At 32.6% G+C, this 20,531-nt stretch overlaps 1 protein-coding gene and 1 long non-coding RNA gene across 4 annotated transcripts in view; both read left to right on the top strand.

The window, feature by feature from the left end:
* The window catches only part of LOC127720729 (uncharacterized), a 187,233-nt gene that overhangs the window by 14,832 nt on the left and 151,870 nt on the right, over window positions 1-20,531 (top strand). The window lies entirely within an intron of this gene.
* The window catches only part of LOC127720698 (uncharacterized), a 53,079-nt gene continuing 43,337 nt past the window's right edge, over window positions 10,790-20,531 (top strand). Inside the window, exon 1 of one of the 2 annotated variants that reach the window (XM_052227445.1) lies at window positions 10,790-10,838. The gene's annotated coding sequence lies outside the window, so the exon portion shown is untranslated. Of the gene's footprint in view, window positions 10,839-20,219 lie in introns of those variants that run through there. The other variant, XM_052227443.1, reaches the window with a different exon arrangement.

The following is a 20,531-nucleotide window of genomic DNA, read 5'->3' as shown; positions in this document are numbered from 1 at the left end:
CAGGTTCTCTTGAAGGCTCAGCATTTCCCATTCCTCTAGTGACACCAATCAGGTTCTCTGGAAGGCTCATCACTTCCTGTTCCACTAGTGACACCAATTAGGTTCTCTTGAAGGCTCAGCATTTCCTGTTCCACTAGTGACACCAATTAGGTTCTCTTGAAGGCTCAGCATTTCCCATTCCTCTAGTGACACCAATCAGGTTCTCTGGAAGGCTCATCACTTCCTGTTCCACTAGTGACACCAATTAGGTTCTCTTGAAGGCTCAGCATTTCCTGTTCCACTAGTGACACAAATTAGATTCTCTTGAAAGCTCAGCATTTCCCACTCCTCTAGTGACACCAATCAGGTTCTCTTGAAGGCTCAGCTACTGTTCCACTAGTGACACCAATTAGGTTCTCTTGAAGGCTCAGCATTTCCCATTCCTCTAGTGACACCAATCAGGTTCTCTTGAAGGCTCAGCTACTGTTCCACTAGTGACACCAATCAGAATCTTTGGAAGGTTCAGCACTCCTGCTTCACTATTGACACCAATCAGGTTCACTGGAATGCTCAGCTTACTGTTCCACTAGTGACACCAATCAGGTTTTCTTGAAGACTTAGCAGCTCCTGTCCCACTTGAAACACCCAAACAGGTTCACTGGTAGGCTCAGAACTTCCTGTTCCACTAGTGACATCAATCAGGTTCTCTTGAAGGCTCAGCAGTTCCTGTTCCACTAGTGACATCAATCAGGTTCACTGGAAGGCTCAGGATTTCCTGTTCCTTTAGTGACACCAATCAGGTTCTCTTGAAGGCTCAACACGTGTTGTCTTTTTCCACTAGTGACACTAATCAGGTTCTCTGTGAGGCTCAGGATTTCCTGTTCCACTAGTGACACCAATCAGGTTCTCTTGAAGGCTCAGCACTTCCTGTTCCACTAGTGATACCAATCAGGTTCTCTTGAAGGCTCAGCACTTCCTGTTCCACTAGTGAACCCATTCAGGTTCACTGGAAGGCTCAGCAGTTCTTGTTCCATTAGTTACCAATCAGGTTACTCCTGTAATGTACATTGATTAGACATTCCTTTGCAAAGGGAATCACACTTCTAACCTCAAGACATGGATCCCCATAGTCATGAAATTCTCTTTCACAAAAGTTTGACTAAATGTTGAAGTTTGAAATGGAAGCACAATTTTGCAGTTCAAAGAATGGATAAGATTGTTACTGGCAGAAACAATATAGACATTGAAAATTACAATAGCACAAAATACAACTCTGAAGACTTACACAAAAGTAACACAAATCCCTTTAACACAAAATAAGGGGTGAACATAGGAAGGGAAAGCAGTTCCTACTCCACTAGTGACACCTGCCCTGTTGATTATAGCAAGTAAAAAGTTACATTTGGTGATGTGTCATAATGGAGGAAAAGAGGACAGGATAGTGGGTGCCTCCATTGTAACCTATCTGTAGGCCATCTGTGACACAGATATAACATGAAGGTCAACCAAATAAAGATGGGAACTAAAACTTTTAAAGTTTACGATTTGGAATTACTTTAATAACTTTTGAATTAGTGTGGCCCAAAATGTAAAGTTAACTGTAATTAAAAGGTAAAATTCCAGTCATACTTTTTATGCCCTCGCCGTAGCGGTGGTGGCATTAAGTTTTACGTACGTAGGTCCCAAAATTGGTTTCCGTTCTCTAACTTGAGTTTGCCTAAACCAAATGTTATGACACTTATACACAATGCTTGTTACCACAAAACACAGATCAAGTTTGAATTTTGGTGGCATCGCTTTAACCGTTCTAGAGTTATGCCCCTTTATAAATGAAAAAATTGCTAAATTTTTAGTTTCCGTTCTCTAACTTAAGTTTGCCTCAACCAAATGTTATGAAACTTGTACATAATGCTTATTACCACAAAATACAGATCAAGTTTGAATTTTGGTGGCGTCACTTTAACCGTTCTAGAGTTATGCCCCTTTATAAATGGAAAAATTGCAAAATTTTTATTTTCTTCTAAATATCAAGTAATTTTTAAAATTGGAGTTATCTTTCTTTGTCCATGATTATAGTTGAATCAACTACAATCAATGCTTTATACAATGCAATGTTTAATTTTGACTTCCACTGATAAAACACAGATCAAGTTGAATTTGGGTAGTGTCACTTTAACCATTATTGAGTTATGCTCCTTTATAAATCGAAAGATTGCAAAATTTTTGGTTTCCATTCTGTAACTTAAGTTTGCCTAAACCAAACATTATGAAACCTATACACAATATTCATTACCACAAAAGTAAGATCAAGTACAAATTTTTTGTTTCCGTTTTCCAACTTTAGTTTGCCTCAACCAGATGTTATGAAACTTATACACAATGCTTATTACTACATAATACAGATTAAGGGCGACACTTTTACCATTCTTGAGTTATGTCCCTTTATAAACATAAAAATTGCTGAATTTTTCGTTTCCCTTCTCTATCTTTAGTTTGTCTCAACCAAATGTTATAAAACTTATACACAACCGTTCTAGAGTTATGCGTGTTTACAAATAGAAAAATTGCTGAATTTTTAGTTTCTGTTCTCTACTTAAGTTAGCCTCAACCAGATGTTATGAGACTTACACACAATGCTTATTACCACAAAACTCAGATCAAGTTCAAATTTGGGTAGCATCACTTTTACTGTTCATCAGTTATGTCCCTTTATAACTATATTGATATGCAAGCGGGGGCTTCATCTGTGTCCACATGTGGACATAATCCACATTTATTTCTCAAAGGATTGGTCACAATATGTTTGTGTATAATTTATTTTTAATTGAAAATGCATTTAATTGGCCATACATTGCATTATGATGGATATTGAAATATATTAGACTAAATATGTCCTAATATTTCCCCACATTTAACATGCATAAGCATGCCTTTCAGTTTTATCCTTAGAAGAGTTTAAATGTTATAACCTCATTGTATTTAAATTGGCAATACATATGTTGCAAGTGAAGTTTGAAATCGGATACGCACGATTGAACATACACTATAAATCATAAGTTACAGAATCTCTAATAAATGGGAATTATTTCTGCATGACTGCACACCTGGATAGAAAACATACAATAAGATGCCAAATTCTTAATTACCATCAGTTTAAATGTTTGTTTATTTGCAGATAATAAAAGCATCTGTCTAAAGGTGGTTAGCATGGAGTGTGAATTAAACACGAATTAAGGTTAGTTTAAGGATGTAAGTTAGGCCAGAAAGTTAATTTAAGTGGTGTTTGACCTCAGTTTTCATCTTGTATACTGATCCAAGATCTAAATTCTTATTAGCCTGTTAGTCAAACAGAAATTACTGACAAGTCAAATGAAGGTCCACCAGTCTTGCTCAGTCTGCATAAAAAGGAAATTTTCATTGGGCAGATGACCGGTAAAAAGTAAAAATCTCATATCTGACCAATATGTTTTTATCTCACCTGGGATGAATGTCATAGAATGCAAGACACAGGGATGCTAAATCAGTGGGTTTGATGGCAGTGATGGCATAAAATATATGTATAAAGTTTTATATTTCAGAAGGTAGAAGAGCTGATAATTCATATCTTCTATACAGATGCCTTATGGTCCAAAGTTTATGTGAAGTGTCCTTGACCTCATTTTCATGGATCAATGACTGCTTAATAAAATTGAATATTTTTTTTATCATATGATTTTTATATGACCCCAAAAAAAAATTTGTGGTCGTATATTGGTATGACGTTGGCATCGTCGTCGTCGTCCGAAGACACATTGGTTTTCGCACTCTAACTTTAGTTTAAGTGAATGGATCTCTATGAAATTTTACCACAAGGTTCAATACCACAAAAGGAAGGTTGGGATTGATTTTGGGGATTATGGTACCAAAAGTTAAGGAATTAGGGGCCAAAAAGGGGCCAAAAATAAGCATGTTTGTAACTTCCAGACATAACTTGTGTGTTAGGTGTTAGTGTATGGATCTCTCTGACATTGTACCACAAGGTTCCATATTACAAAAGGAATGCTGGGGTGATTTTGGGGGTAATTGCCTCAAAATGTTAGGAATTAGGGGCCAAAAAAGGGGCAAAAAACAAGCATTTTTCTAGTTTCATGACAATAACTTGTAAGTGTATGGATCTTTCTGAAATTGTACTACAAGGTTCCATATCACAAAGGGAAAGCTGGAATTGAGTTTGGGGGTAATTGCCCAAAACGTTTAGGAATAAGGGGCCAAAAGGGGGCCAAAAATAAGCATTTTTCTAGTTTCCAGACAATAACTTGTGTTCAAGTGTACGGATCTCTCTGAAATTGTACTGCAAGGCACCATACATTGTAACACAGAGGGAAGGCTGGGATTGAGTTTGGGGGTGATGAATCATAAGGGGGTTCAAAAAATTTGAGGGGGGATTTTTTTTCCTTTAAAATTTTCCATTTTAAATTGGTTATTTCTGATTTATATATAAAAGAAAATAATAATGATATGGTTTGAATAGGTAAATTAAAAAAATTTTAAGTTCTAAGACCACATTCATTCTGTGTCAGAAACCTATGCTGTGTCAAATATTTAATCACAATCCAAATTCAGTGCTGTATCAAGCTTGAATGTTGTGTCCATACTTGCCCCAACAGTTCAGGGTTTGACCTCTGCGGTCGTATCAAGCTGCGCCCAGCGGAGCATTTTATTTTCTGTTATTATGAGTAACTGGTAAACAGGATACCTATATTTGATATTGTGAAATCATTGCAAGGTATACATGTCAGTCAGACAGGGTTCACTTGAGCTTGACTTCATTTTATGGTTCTGATCAACATAAAGTTTAGTGTTTAGGTCTGTTTCTCTGATACCCTAAGCAATAGGTAAACTATATGATATATATAGAACGACTGTTAGTGTGTAAATCAATCTAACATTTGACCTCATTTTCATGGATCATTGATAATGTTAAGTTTATGTGATGCACAAAGTTAGACTTAAAGATCCTCAAGACCCTCCACGTAAAATTCAATCATGATTAGTAAATGAGGGTAGACATTGCAGCATGTGCACTGTTGTTTATAATTTTGCAGTGCATTATATATGATTTTACTTATTGACCATTTAAGTCTCAGTAAAGTTAGTTTCTTTTAAACTTCCTGCCATGAAAAATACTTCATTTTGCAAAAAATGACTGGTTACATATTCATGGCTTATATTTCCAGCTTTCAGGGTCTTGTCCCACCAGATAAATCTGAAAAAAGCAGATTGTAAACTCTGGTTACTGAATCTGTACAGGGCATGTGCAACATTTTAAGAGAAAATAATTGATTGAATGCTTGTTTACTTAATTCCCTCTGAAACTTGAAAATTGTAACAGCAACAAACCAAACTATAATATTCATCCAAAATAGGCCTTTTGTGTCACAAAATAGTATTTTAGAGTTATTTTCAGGATCAAGATCAATGTTAAATCTATGAAATTATGATTTATTACAGGTGCAACTAATTATTTTCAACTAATTTCAAACCCCTTATATTGGAATGAGTAAGTTCGACAAATACTGATTATAATTACTATGTATTAGTATTAATTTTCTTTTTCTGGAGTTATGGATCACACTGTGATTATTTGCTAAAAGCCTTGGTTCATCTAATTACGATAATTTGCCAATGACAGACATTTTTCCACCTGAAAAAAATATAATAGAACAAATGATGGCTTCTTCCATGGGGGTAATAACTCCAGTTAATGTTTTCATGCTATGGATATTTTTGTTTGTTAGATTTTTATGCTCCATACAATATATAATCCATGAAGGATAAAAAATCTGAACACAAATCCATTTAATAATAATAGGTCATGTTATAATTCAAATAATCGTATTTAGAATCAATTTTTTTCTAATTCAAAATTGTAATTTTCAATGAAAATGTCTTGACGGTTATGTTCCATAAAAAGTGGGAAGAAATCCAGAAAAATATGAAATCTGTTATAACAAACAGAAAGACAAAACAAAAGGAAACATTATTAGCCAGTTTATTTGCATGCAATATTTAATTAGAAGAAAGGCCAATCCAAACATACAATTAATTGATAGCAGTATATAAAACAGAAATTGCTTTATAGTGTTGTGTACATTGAGACAGCTATTTTGAATGGTCTGGGTAAGATGTTAAATAGGGTCACTAAATAAAACAAAACAAAAACAATTAGCACCATAAAACTCCACCCCTCTCCATGGTCAAATAGAAGGCTGAAAAATATGTATTGTCATTTTATATTTGGAAAGAATTTCAAGAAATATTACGCATATTATAGTAGAGAGAGACATATTACACACAATATCTAAGTTGGTGAGATTTGATTTACACCTAAGTTATGACACTAGGTGATAATTAATGAAAAATGCATGGTCAGAACCTTTCAGATGGAAGAAAATTTACACTTTACAGTTTAAAGGAGTGCACATTTTTTTCAAGAAAGTTTGTAAAAACTGTCAAGATTAATATGGCCAGTTGATCAGTACTTGTTTGTTTATACTATATTGTTATTCTAGAAAGATGAAGTCCAGCAAATTGATGACAATGTTAACATTGAGTAGGACAGGAACATCTTTGAGTGGGGCACAGGACGTTTGCGCTTTTTTACCTGTAACACGATGGGACATTTGCACTTCAAACACTATGGACATTTGCGCTTTAAATTTTGATACACCTGTATTAAACTAACCGGACATTTGCGCTTTTTACCTATAGTCATCTACCTGTAATTTTAGGGAGTTGTAATCACAACGTAAATAAATTCAACTGATATAATTGAGGCTAGTGAGCATGGTGAGTTAACATTGACACAGTCTTAAACATAGAGTTATAGACTAGTAAAGTAAAACAGTATTTGTGTCACGATCTATTTTTATCATTGAACAACAGTCGATTAATTACATTAAAATTCGTTATAATGACGATTAGGGACCTCAGTCAAGAATTGAGAAAGAGAAACTAGAATATTTATTTGAAATATGGTCGAAATACAGATACAAAGAGCTAAATTTGTTCATTCCCTGAGCTTCAGATATCAAGCAAAAACTGACCTGTGATGATTATGCGTGTCTTTATGTTTTTATAATGTTTACTTTTAGCTATATATAACTATAAATATGTGCTTTGAAATGACTTTTTAACACGAATGTGCACGTGTTATCAGAGACATATATATATATGTGTATATATGTCTCTGGTGTTATGAAATGACTATTAATCTTTTAACCATAATGCAAATTATAACTTTAACTCTACCGGTCCTTAGCCTGGATAAGATAGGAGGGAAGTCATAAGACCGGTCCTTAGCCCGGATAAGATAGGAGGGAAGTCATAAGACCGGTCCTTAGCCCGGATAAGATAGAAGGGAAGTCATAAGACCGGTCCTTAGCCCGGATAAGATAGGAGGGAAGTCATAAGAAGCAAATATTGTAAAAGCGCAAATGCCCTATATAAAAAGCGCAGTTGTCCTATGAAAAAGCGCAAACGTCCCGCGCCGTTGATTTTTTAAGTCATACATTATAATTACATAATATTATGTATCCTTTAAAACTTAGAACTTACTTCTCAGTCAGTTATATTTTTGTGTAAAAATAACCCCAGCAAAACAGCAATAAAACTTAGAAACTGAGATATTATTTTATACTTTAAATCATGTTTGAAATAAAAAAAATCTGAAAAGCTGGTAGTTCAAGTTCCAAAGTAGAAATATATTCTGTGAGAAATACAGCTTAAAATACATAAAATAAAAACTTTTTGCAATATGCTTTAAATCTGTATTGATTATCAGTATCTACCATAAAGCTGTGCTTGAAACTCCTAAGATAAAATCTTTTTGCCAGTTCCTGGCTACATTACATTTCACACTTACTGGACTACAAGCAATTCACTTTTTAATCAAGAAAGGTTAGATGGAGCTTGAAATTAACCCATCAGAGAGATTGCTGAAGCTGGATGGTTTTCCATGAGGTTGATCATGTGTAACTTCCGTGCTGAATCAGGATGCACAGCTGTGGAAAAATGATTTTTTGGATGAATATACATAAGGATCCAAAAAAAGAATAATTGAAGCTCGTTATTGAATATTTGTATTTAACAAGGGTTAGTTGGTAACAGATTTTTGCATTTGATTTTTGAAGTTGACTGAACTATTTTGTTTTATCTTTAATAGAAATCAAGTACTATAATACTTAAATTTGTGACCCATTGTTGATAATGTTTTTTCTCCTTTTTGTTTGATCACTTGGTTCAAAGTCAATTAGAAAAAGCTTTGAAATATATAGAGAAGCTTAAAATCATAGAAAAGTTATCAACATACCTGTACATAGAATACTATCTACAATGTTAAATGTAAAAATACTATCTACAGTGCTGTATGTTGAAATACCACCAAATATGTTAAATGTAAAAATACAATCTACAGTGCTGTATGTTGAAATACCACCAAAAATGTTAAATGTAGAAATACAAACTACAGTGCTGACTATGTTGAAATACCACCAAAAATGTTAAATGTAGAAATGCAAACTACAATGCTTTACATAGAAATACAATCTACAATTCTGAATCAAGTGTACAAATTTGTTTTTAGAAATACCATCTACAATTCTGTATGAGAAATACAATCTACAAAGTTAATTGTACAAATACCATCTACAGTTCTGTGTGTGAAATGCAATCTACAAAGTTATTTGTAAAAATACCATCTACATTGTTGTTTCCTATATATTTATATGTAATATCTACAGTGTTAAACATACAAATACCATCTACAATGTTAACCATAGAAATATCGTCTATTACATTGAACATAGGTTTAGAATTTCATGTATTTTAAAAATGTTTCATTATTCATGATAGATAGAGTCACATGTAAGAACAGTTTGGTTTAAATTTAATTACACTGCAAAATCAGGTACAATTGCAGTGCTTCATCAATGCTTAAAATATAAGCATTTGAACATTACAAAACTTTTTTAAAGTTAACTTGCATTTAAGGATGTTCGTTCCTCTGGGTTTTTGAATTTTTGTCAGATGTTCGGAATCCTCTGGTTTTATCCATGTAGTGCCATTAAAAAATTTTACCCATTAACCCCTACTTTTCTTTCCATAATTTGATTACATATAGTTTAAAATGTCATCTTTGAAAATCTTATAAAATCCTTGTTATTTTTTCATTGTTTTTGAAAGAAAAAAGGTGCCAATGATAAATGTATGAAAAATCTAGAGAGAATTATTTCCCGCCAAATTTTCAATGGCTTATATCTTGAAAACAAGCACACGGACATTTCATTTTTTTCTGCTTTTCTAGTTCCTTTATTCATATACTTTTAATTTATAACAGTCTTTTAAAAATCTTGTTATTTTGAAACAGAGTAGCGAACATCCTTTTCTGTTTTTTAACTGTTGTCCTATATCTTTGATGAATGTCTGCTGTTTCTTTGGTGAATTTGTATTAATACTTTGTTGAATTTCTGCTGTTTCTTTGGTGAATTTGTACTAAATCTTTGTTGAATTTCTGCTGTTTCTTTGGTGAATTTGTACTAAATCTTTGTTGAATTTCTGCTGTTTCTATGGTGAATTTGTACTAAATCTTTGTTGAATTTCTGCTGTTTCTTTGGTGAATTTGTACTAAATCTTTGTTGAATTTCTGGCTGTTTTTTTGGTGAATTTGTACTAAATCTTTGTTGAATTTCTGCTGTTTCTATGGTGAATTTGTACTAAATCTTTGTTGAATTTCTGCTGTTTCTTTGGTGAATTTGTACTAAATCTTTGTTGAATTTCTGCTGTTTCTTTGGTGAATTTGTACTAAATCTTTGTTGAATTTCTGCTGTTTCTTTGGTGAATTTGTACTAAATCTTTGTTGAATTTCTGCTGTTTCTTTGGTGAATTTGTACTAAATCTTTGTTGAATTTCTGCTGTTTCTATGGTGAATTTGTACTAAATCTTTGTTGAATTTCTGCTGTTTCTTTGGTGAATTTGTACTAAATCTTTGTTGAATTTCTGCTGTTTCTTTGGTGAATTTGTACTAAATCTTTGTTGAATTTCTGCTGTTTCTATGGTGAATTTGTACTAAATCTTTGTTGAATTTCTGCTGTTTCTTTGGTGAATTTGTACTAAATCTTTGTTGAATTTCTGGCTGTTTTTTGGTGAATTTGTACTAAATCTTTGTTGAATTTCTGCTGTTTCTATGGTGAATTTGTACTAAATCTTTGTTGAATTTCTGCTGTTTCTTTGGTGAATTTGTAACAAATCTTTGTTGAATTTCTGCTGTTTCTTTGGTGAATTTGTACTAAATCTTTGTTGAATTTCTGCTGTTTCTTTGGTGAATTTGTACTAAATCTTTGTTGAATTTCTGCTGTTTCTATGGTGAATTTGTACTAAATCTTTGTTGAATTTCTGCTGTTTCTTTGGTGAATTTGTACTAAATCTTTGTTGAATTTCCGCTGTTTCTTTGGTGAATTTGTACTAAATCTTTGTTGAATTTCTGCTGTTTCTATGGTGAATTTGAACTAAATCTTTGTTGAATTTCTGCTGTTTCTTTGGTGAATTTGTACTAAATCTTTGATGAATTTCTGCTGTTTCTTTGGTAAATTTGTACTAAATCTTTGTTGAATTTCTACTATACCATGCATATGAAAAGCATTAATTAATCTTTCATTGTAATTGTTTCTTGAAGATACAAAAATAAATTCTTAATTTACAACAAAAACTTGATGTAAAGCAAATAACCAAAATATTCACTGATGCCATGAATTTTCTTTCTACACATTTCAGGATATATTATGGTATACAAAAAAAGGCCTTGACAATATATGTATTAAAAGGTAAGCTGAAAAATTGTATCATGCCAAGCTGAATGACAATTGTTTGATCCAGTTTTGATGGACAGATAATAGCTTGGGTTTACATTGATTTACTCTAAAAACATTGGAAAGAACACATATTTATTAAAGCCATGAAAACAAGATTCAATATTGAGTTACATCTAGACCTATAAAATTTACAATGTGGAGTAACAGAACCTCTATTAAGAGTAACTGACTCATATCTCTGTACATTTATAAAAATAAGGAGATGTGGTATGATTGCCAACAAAACAATTATTTACCAGAGACCAAATGATGTGGATGAATGTAAATCTTCCATACAATTCAGTACAAGGTGTCTTTTGATACCTGTATTATGAGTAGCTACTTATATTACTACATAGTATATACCCTACAGTAGAAGATGTCTTCTGACACTAGCGTTAAAAGACATAATTCATATATTGTATACCACAGATCAGGGTTGCTCTCTCATTGACATATATCCCAAACCTCCATTTATTTGTATGTAAAACAATGTTTTGTCCTTTAAAGATATATTGGACCAAATATCCAGAATTTTTTTTTAGAAGAGACAAACAGGCCACTGTGGAATATAATAAAGGTGTACAATAGTAAACTACATGAATCGAATTATTTTCAGTACAAAAAAGCCACATGTTTTACATGCTTTTTGGCAGGCTATAACTTTTCATTGCTATAGGTTGGGAACAATGTTTCCAAGTGTTCTTAACTTTTGTAACGATTTGACAGCAAACATGGCAGCCATCACCTTTTCCAATGTCTGAATGGCTGAGGATAGGGAAACTTCTCAAGAACGGCCCAAGTAATTGACACCAAACTGGCAGATATGTTCCTGTGAAAGTCTTTATCAAGTGTTATTACTTTTGTTGAAAATAATTAACCCTATTTTATTTTACATCATTAAAATAGAAATTTATGTATCAACAACATATTCGTTTTAAAGAAAATTTATGCATTGGTAATTGGAGATTTGATGATTTTAAGTTTTAGAACGATTTTGGCTGGTTTTATGGGCTTTCTACAAAAATGTGCATCTATTTTGAAAGGCTTAATTCAGTAATTTTTCAGGAAAATAAAACAGATGAATGCATTTTATACCCTCTGTTTTCAGTTATAGTTCAAAGAGCCAAAGTGGTATGCAAAATCTTACCAAAAACTATGACATAGCCCATTTACTGTACCTTGACCTAGAAGTTTCAATAATTTGAATAAGCTGTGAGCAGCCTATTTTTTTAGAGATAGATATAGATTTAGGCAACATTCCACTATTTTTTTTTAATTTTCTTTTATATTTGATATTTCCTTCTAAATATGTATGCCCCACCTATTTGTGGGTCTTTCTGATCAGTTTCAGGTTAAAGTTTTGGTTTTGATAAGTTTACCATGAAACTTGGAACTTAATACAATGATTTCCAAAGATCACAGCTGATTGCTTAGGACCAGGTATAAAAATAGAAACTCAGCCGACCATTTACTGCAATTGACTTAAGTTCTTTTAATCTTTGGAATTAAGTGCAAAAGGAGATACACTTCTGCAGACAAAGATTTGCCTTTGTTTACAGTATAATAATTAACGTGGTTGGATTTATAAATGAATATCAGATGATGTGAATATGTTCTAAATTAGGGTTTTGACCGAGATTTCGGGGTTCACTGATTATGGAAATATCATAGTTAGATTGGGGCATGGTTACGCTATTGACATACATTCTTGTTTATGCTTTTCCAAAAAATCCAACAAATAATACTACTGTAGCTGTATGATAAAGACTTTTCTTCACGCTAGTTATCGTCCTGAATATGCATGAAATATTTGCCACTGGACATTAAGCAAGCATGGATCAATCGTATTAAGCTATGTTCAAGCAGGATTTATAAGTGACAGACTAAATGGTATGAGAGACTGTTTAGAAACAAATTCTTTTTCGCAACGCTCTTGGAAAACATTGAAAGGTATAGTTATTTTGTTAATGACTGTAAAAATAGATGACAGCTAGTTAAAAAAATTAGACCCATAGTCCTTACTGGTATATAACACTGATAAAGGTTAATAAAATAAACAAAAAGTAATGATGGGATTATACAAAAGATCTATTTGATTTAAATACACAGAGGGTGAAATTGATTGTGTAACTTACTTTTCCTAAGCCTTTAAATATTAATGGTATAAATCTTTCATTTTGTTGGCGGTTAATTGGATGTGTAAGGTGTTGATATGGACAAGCAATGGTCTTAATTTGTCAGTGAAGATTTTTTGCTTATTGATTATTTGTGTGGTGAAAATGGTCTGACTGAGAAATATTATTCAAAGAGGTTCTGTCCAATGTGATGATTCTGTAAAACTTTTAAAGAATGTAATATTGCACATAAGGTGTAATGAAATTCAAAATACTGTATTTGTGGGTTTCTGATATAAAAAACTTAAGCCAAAGAAGCTGAAGTTTGAAAGAAAACAGGAAAATTAAGACATTTGACTCAAGAAAGACATTTGAATGACTGTATAGGGGATGCTAATTGACTTGAAATATTGTAAGAAGATTAAAAAAAAGTTAACTTATTAAAACTATTTAAACCTTTTTATTTTTTGTCTCACCAGCAAAAAAATCAAAAGAAGGGACGCTAATGCTTACTGTCAGCCGGGTTGGCATCAGCATCAGTGAGGTCATCAATTATTAAAGTTTGTGATTGGGTCATTTAACTGATATATTTTTATGTATTTTCTTTATCTTGAAGATTGTTGAAAAGATTACCAGTGGTAAAATGTTTATCATTATATGCATTGTTACAAAGTTGAAGTAAAATGATTTCTTTCTTATCTTTGATTATATTGCTTTTGTGATCCATACCTACAAAACATTTGTTACTTATGATAAACAATTAAGGATTCTCACTTGTTTTTCTTAATTATTACATGTTATAAAAATTCATGTGTATACGTATATTTCTTGTATTGGGTTTTCTTGCTAATAAAAGCGTTCTATCAAATTTTGAGAACTGCACAAATCAGTGCAAATATTAATTTCAACATATTTATTTGAGGGTATCCATCACTGCATTAAACATAAAAGTTTTTGTCGAGCCTGCGACCGTGATCCGGCAGGGGCGGCGTTAGCTAACTTCTTAAAAGCTTTGTATTTTAGAAGGTGGAAGACCTGGATGCTTCATACTTTGTATATAGGTGCCTTATGTTATGAAGTTTCCGACTGTCACATGTCCATTGTCCATGACCTCATTTTCATGGTTCAGTTTCTACTTGAAAAAAAAGTTTAAAATTTTTTGTAATGTTAATTTCTCTGTTATAATGAGTAATAGGATAACTATATTTGGTATGTGCGTACCTTGCAAGGTCCTCATGCCCGTCAGACAGTTTTCACTTGACCTTGACCTCATTTCAAGGATCAGTGAACAAGGTTAAGTTTTGGTGGTCAAGTCCATATCTTAGATACTAGAAGCAATAGGTCTAGCATATTCGGTGTATGGAAGGACTGTAAGGTGTACATGTCCAACTGGCAGGTGTCATCTGACCTTGACCTCATTTTCATGGTTCAGTGGTTATAGTTAATTTTTTGTGTTTTGGTCTGTTTTTCTTATACTGTATGCAATAGGTCTACTATAGTTGGTGTATGGAATGATTGTAAGGTGTACATGTCTAGCAGGCAGTTGTCTTCTGACCTTGACCTCATTTTCATGGTTCAGTGGTCAATGTTAAGATTTTGAGTTTTTGGTCTTTTTTTCTAATACTATATGCAATAGGTCAACTATATTTGGTGTATGGAAATATTTTATGATGTACATGTTAGTCTGGCCGGTTTTATTTGACCTTGACCTCATTTTCACGGTTCACAGCTCAGTGTTAAGTTTTGTGTTTTGGTCTGTTTTTTCTATTACTATAAGCAATACGTCAACTATATTTGTTGTATGGAATGATTGCAAGCTGTACATGTCTGCCTGGCATGGTTCATCTGACCTTGACCTCATTTTCATGGTTCATTAGTCAATGTTTAGTTTTCTTGGTTTAGTCTGTATCTTAGAAACTATAAGCAATAGGTCAACTATATTTAGTGTATTGAATGATTGTATGGTGTACATGTATTTCTTGTTTGGTTTATATGACCTTGACCTCATTTTCTTGGATCATGTTAAGTTTATGTGATAGTTGTAGTAAAGCTTTATATTTAGAACTATCAACATAATATCAATGATTAGTAAAGAAGGCGAGACATTTCAGCGTGTGCACTCTTGTTTTCGATTACAAATGATTTCTGTAATCTTTGCTTGGTTTTATTATTTATTATAAATCAAGTCATTATCCAAATTTTTCATGCATATCTATATAAAACTTCTAACAAGTCTTTTTGAATTTTTCTGATTTATATTTTAGATAAAGAGTTTTCTCTTATACATTAAATTTAAGGTAATAAGAAAGGGTCTTTCAGAATTTCTGAGAAGTATACAAATGATATGATAATTCAATATTCTGACCGTAAATTTAATAATTTTTATATTAAAGTTAGTTTTTATGACATGACACAAATGCAGGTCCAGACAAACGTATTCCTATTCGTCTTTTTCTTCCAGCACTGGTTTAACATTTAAAAGTATGAATAATCATTTGTTAAAGAGGTCATTTCAGGGTACATAAATATAAATAATTGTTAAATATTTAAAGCATCACCCAAGCATTTCTATATTCAAGGTAATTGGTCATGAAACTGATTTGTGATAATCTATGTGATAATTAAGATTATTGACTGTTTTATGGTCAATAAAGCCTTTTAGTAGGAATTGATTATTTCCTTATACATAAACTAATGAGATTTGGTGACATTTTGTTTGATGGCTTTATGAAGGGGTTCAGGTATATTGATTAAATTTTTTACCTGCTTCTATCCAGGTGGGTTGTTAATCAAGGTAACTTCACGGTTACTAAAGCATGACATCGTATCAACATAAATCATGCTTTATTTTATTATATTTGGTTATTTGCTCTTAGCCCACCTAGGACGTAGATTTATTCTGGTTCTTTGGGCCTTAAATTAAATCTGTTGTTTCTCGGTTAATAATAGGAATTTGAGTTTATTGCTTATGTAGTTTCTTCTTTTGCTGTGTAATATGCGCTAGTCATTAGGACCCGATTGGAAATTCAATTGTTTGTGAAAAAAGAACTGTTTGATCACAATTTGTCTAAAAATTATTATCAAAAATAAAGATTGAACTGCAGTTTATAAACTATTTGCAAATTGTTTATACATTTATTGTGTTCTATGAAAGGTACTAATCAGTATGCAGCAAGAATTATAATGAATAGTTGTACACAGATCCCTGGCATTCCTATAATAGATAGTTGCACACAGATCCCTGCCATTCCTATAATAGATAGTTGCACACAGATCCCTGCCATTCCTATAATAGATATAAAGTTGCACACAGATCCCTGCCATTCCTTAGCATTTGATCATGTACTTCCAATGCAGTAAAAGTCTAGGTAAGTGTGAAAAATCTGTAGGTCTGTTCAGATAAATCAGACAGCATAAAATGTGATAGAGTTGGCCTATGTTATTTAGAGTTGTGCTGATGTATAGATTTTGGTCCAGTATTGATCTTTTATTATCTTGGGTCTCATTTATCTTTTGTACACAATTTCACATTGATGATTTCAAGTATTTTAAAACTAAATTGTCAATGATATCGGTGAATTCATGTGTTGTCAAATCACTGTAACATATATAGTTTTCTCCAAATTTTCTGACAAAATTCAAAGATGTTAAAAGGGTTTGTTAAATCTTCCAGGCCAGTGAAAAATACTTTGCTTGACAGACTTGTTTAATTAGGGTCTTCAGCTTTTTCAGCTCTTGTCATAGACCTATATGTCTCAGACTTTATGTTTAATTATGTAGGCCTCATTTTTTATTTCATTGCTCCCAATATTTTTTACTTTTATCTTTGGCTGTTACAATTTTGATGAAGTTAAACCTGGAAATTTCTGGGAAGGCATCTTTATGTCATAGGGCTAAGAGAGCATTAAAACTTTCAGGGCATTGCCAGGAGAACAATGTTATTTCTTAGAGCTGAACCATCCAGGACATTGAAACTGTGAGTGCATAGATTGGAATGTATCTTTATGTCATAGGCCTCAGTCTTACAGAACATTGAAACTTTCAGGGCATTGCTTAGAATGTATCTTTATGTCATAGGCCTTAGTCTTAGAGAACATTGAAACTTTCAGGGCATTGCTTGGAATTTAACTTTATGAAATATGGACATAGCGTTCAGCCTTATAGAGCATTGCTTGGAATGTAACTTTAAATCATAGGGCACAGCCTTACAGAACATTGAAATTTTCAGAGCATTGCTTGGAATGTATCTTTATGTCATAGGCCTCAGTCTTAGAGAACATTGAAACTTTCAGAGCATTGCTTGGAATGTATCTTTATGTTATAGGCCTCAGTCTTAGAGAACATTGAAACTTTCAGAGCATTGCTTGGAATGTATCTTTATGTCATAGGCCTCAGTCTTAGAGAACATTGAAACTTTCAGGGCATTGCTTAGAATGTATCTTTATGTCGTAGGCCTCAGTCTTAGAGAACATTGAAACTTTCAGGGCATTGCTTGGAATTTAACTTTATGAAATATGGACATAGGGTTCAGCCTTATAGAGCATTGCTTGGAATGTAACTTTAAATCATAGGGCACAGCCTTACAGAACATTGAAATTTTCAGAGCATTGCTTGGTATGTAACTTTAAATCATAGGTCTCAGCCTTACAGAATATTGAAACTTTCAGGGCATTGCTTGGAATATAAGTGTATGTCATAGGGCTCTGCCTTTCAGAGCATGGAAATTTTCAGAGCATTGCTTGGAATTTAACTTTATGACATAGGGACATAGGGTTCAGCCTTACAGAGCATCGAAACTTTCAGGGCATTGCTTGGAACGTAACTTTATGTCATGTGGCTCTGTCTTACAGAACTTTGAAACTTTTAAGGCATTGCTTGGAATGAAACTGTTTGTCATGCCCCTACTTCCCACATATTTGTTGTGGACTTTTTCTTTTGTTATGCCCCGGCTGTAGCGGAGGGGGCATTAAGTTTTACCTTTGTCCGTCTGTATGTCCGTCCGTTCCTCCATATGTCCCAAAATTGGTTTCCGTTCTCTAACTTTAGTTTGCCTCAACTAAATGTTATGAAACTTATACAAAATATTTATTAACACAAAACACAGGTCAAGTTTGAATTTGGGTGGCGTCACTTTAACCTTTCTAGAGTTATGCCCCTTTACAAATGGAAAAATTGCTGAATTTTTCGTTTCCGTTCTCTAACTTTAGTTTGCCTCACCAAACGTTTTGAAACTTATACACAATGCTTATTACCACAAAACACAGATCAAGTTTGAATTTTGGAGGCGTCGTTTTAATTGTTCTAGAGTTATGCCCCTTTACAAATGGAAAAATTGCTGAATTTTTCGTTTCCGTTCTCTTACTTTAGTTTGCCTTAACCAAATGTTTTGAAACTTATACACAATGCTTATTACCACAAAACACAGATCAAGTTTGAATTTTGGTGGCGTCACTTTAACCGTTCTAGAGTTATGCCCCTTTACAAATGGAAAAATTGCTGAATTTTTCGTTTCCGTTCTCTAACTTCAGTTTGCCTCAACCAAATATAAGGAAACTTATACATAATACTTATTACCTCAAAACTCAGATCAAGTACAAATTTTGGTAACGTCACTTTTACAGTTCTTGAGTTATGTCCCTTTATAACGTTATATTCAAGCGGGGGCATGATCTGTGTCCCATGGACACATTCCCCATTTATATTATTTTTGAGATGATCTGCATTGTTATGTAAAAGACTCAAATTATTTATATGAAATGCTCCAGAATGGAAACTTCCCATGGTCAATGCTTTTCCAACACAAATGCATTCATTACTGAATACATTTGTACAGAAAAAAACCCAATATATTATTAAATATCAAATTATTTTTCATAATTTTATCACAAATTTTCAGGATATTATCTATTTTTTCGAAATTTAGTCAAATCAGTTGTGAAAGATGTGGCATGTTAACTTAGAAAATTTCATAGAATTATGAAGTTCAAATTGGAAGATAGACAAGTATTTAATGTTTTAATTAATGATACTTGTACATGATATATTTATATTGTGGGAACCTTGACAGTGACCTCTAGATATTTAGTAAAGGATTTTTCTTTTTATTGCTAGATAGCTGTCTCAAAACTGTTTTATTTTTACTCCATATCTTTTATTCATTTATAAATCCAACCATGTCAATTAGTATTCTGTAAACAAAGGCAAATCTTTGTCTGTAGAAGTGTATCTCCTTTTGCACTTAATTCCATAGATTAAAAGAACTTAAGTCAATTGCACTAAATGGTCGGCTGAGTTTCTATTTTTATATGTGGTCCTAAGCGATCAGCCGTGATCTGTGGAAACCTTTGTCTAATAGCTGTAATAATCTAGTTCATTAACTAGATAGATTATATTACGGTAATTTGTTACACCTGTACTCACCTGTAACGACACAGGTACTTTAAGGCATGTTACAGGAACAAATTGGTCCATATAAATTAACTAAACTTAATTTTGTCTTATCAAATTTCAGAAGTGTTATATTTTTATGTGTATTAAATGTATCTCTGTTATAAAGGACTGTAGACTTTTTTCTGATATCTTATTTCTTATGATTCAGGAGAAATGACAATTATATACACCAAAACTGTTTTGAGAAAACACCCTTTCTATACAAAAATGATGGTAAAATGTTTTTTTCATTGGAATTATGTCAATGATGAGGTATGAATATCACCCAAACATGACAGAGGTCAATCTGAATAAGGTTCTTATGTAATGTGAAAAAAAGAAAAAAGTTGAATTATTTCATCAGTTATTTAATTATTCCTTCAGGTATATAAAGGGTATTAGAATTCTTTCTATAATGTAGCTTTTCCAGAAAAAAATTATTGAATTTTTTTATGTAAAAATCAAAATAGTTTAACACTTTAAAAAATGATGTGTCAAGCCTTCCCTCATTGCTTTAAAAAGTATTTGGATGTCTGTATTGTATCAGAGTTGTCTCCCCTATACAGAAAATATTTAGTAAGGTATGCACTAATTAAATATCAGATTTAAAAGATTTCTTACTTTTCTGTTGGCATAGAAACAGATTTCTTGCATGTATTGTCATGAAAAAGGGGCAATCTACATTTGTGCTAAATTTAGATATTAAAGGTTGTATTCTGTTGTTAAAATGAATGTTGCATTATAAATTGATTAAAATTCAATAAGGTATTTAAGGCTGCATTTTTCCCATGAATGATTTTCTGCATATTTGCGTTTGTAATATTTCTTTTGTGTGCAAATGAGGCAGTTTTTAAGTGTTGTGTGTCTAAAATCCTTGTTATTGAATTCTATCAGACTGACTGAGCCAAGAATTAGATTATCAACAGAGAAATTTCCACCTCAGAGAATTTTCCGATTGGTTGGTTACATGAGGTTTAATCTATAATGAGAGCTATGGGTTTTGGCAGTCAGTCAAGTGTAACACTCTAATGTAGAAAATTCTGCAACTGAAAACAGGCAAAGTTAACAAGCAGAGAAAAACATATAAATATATTGACGGACATATATAATCTACCTACAG

This window comes from Mytilus californianus, unplaced genomic scaffold (assembly GCF_021869535.1).
Source record: "Mytilus californianus isolate M0D057914Y unplaced genomic scaffold, xbMytCali1.0.p SCAF_11, whole genome shotgun sequence".
In the NCBI taxonomy this organism is placed as follows: domain Eukaryota; kingdom Metazoa; phylum Mollusca; class Bivalvia; order Mytilida; family Mytilidae; genus Mytilus; species Mytilus californianus.
The sequence above is the reverse complement of the archived record's forward strand: the minus strand, read 5'-3'. Positions and strand labels throughout refer to the sequence as shown.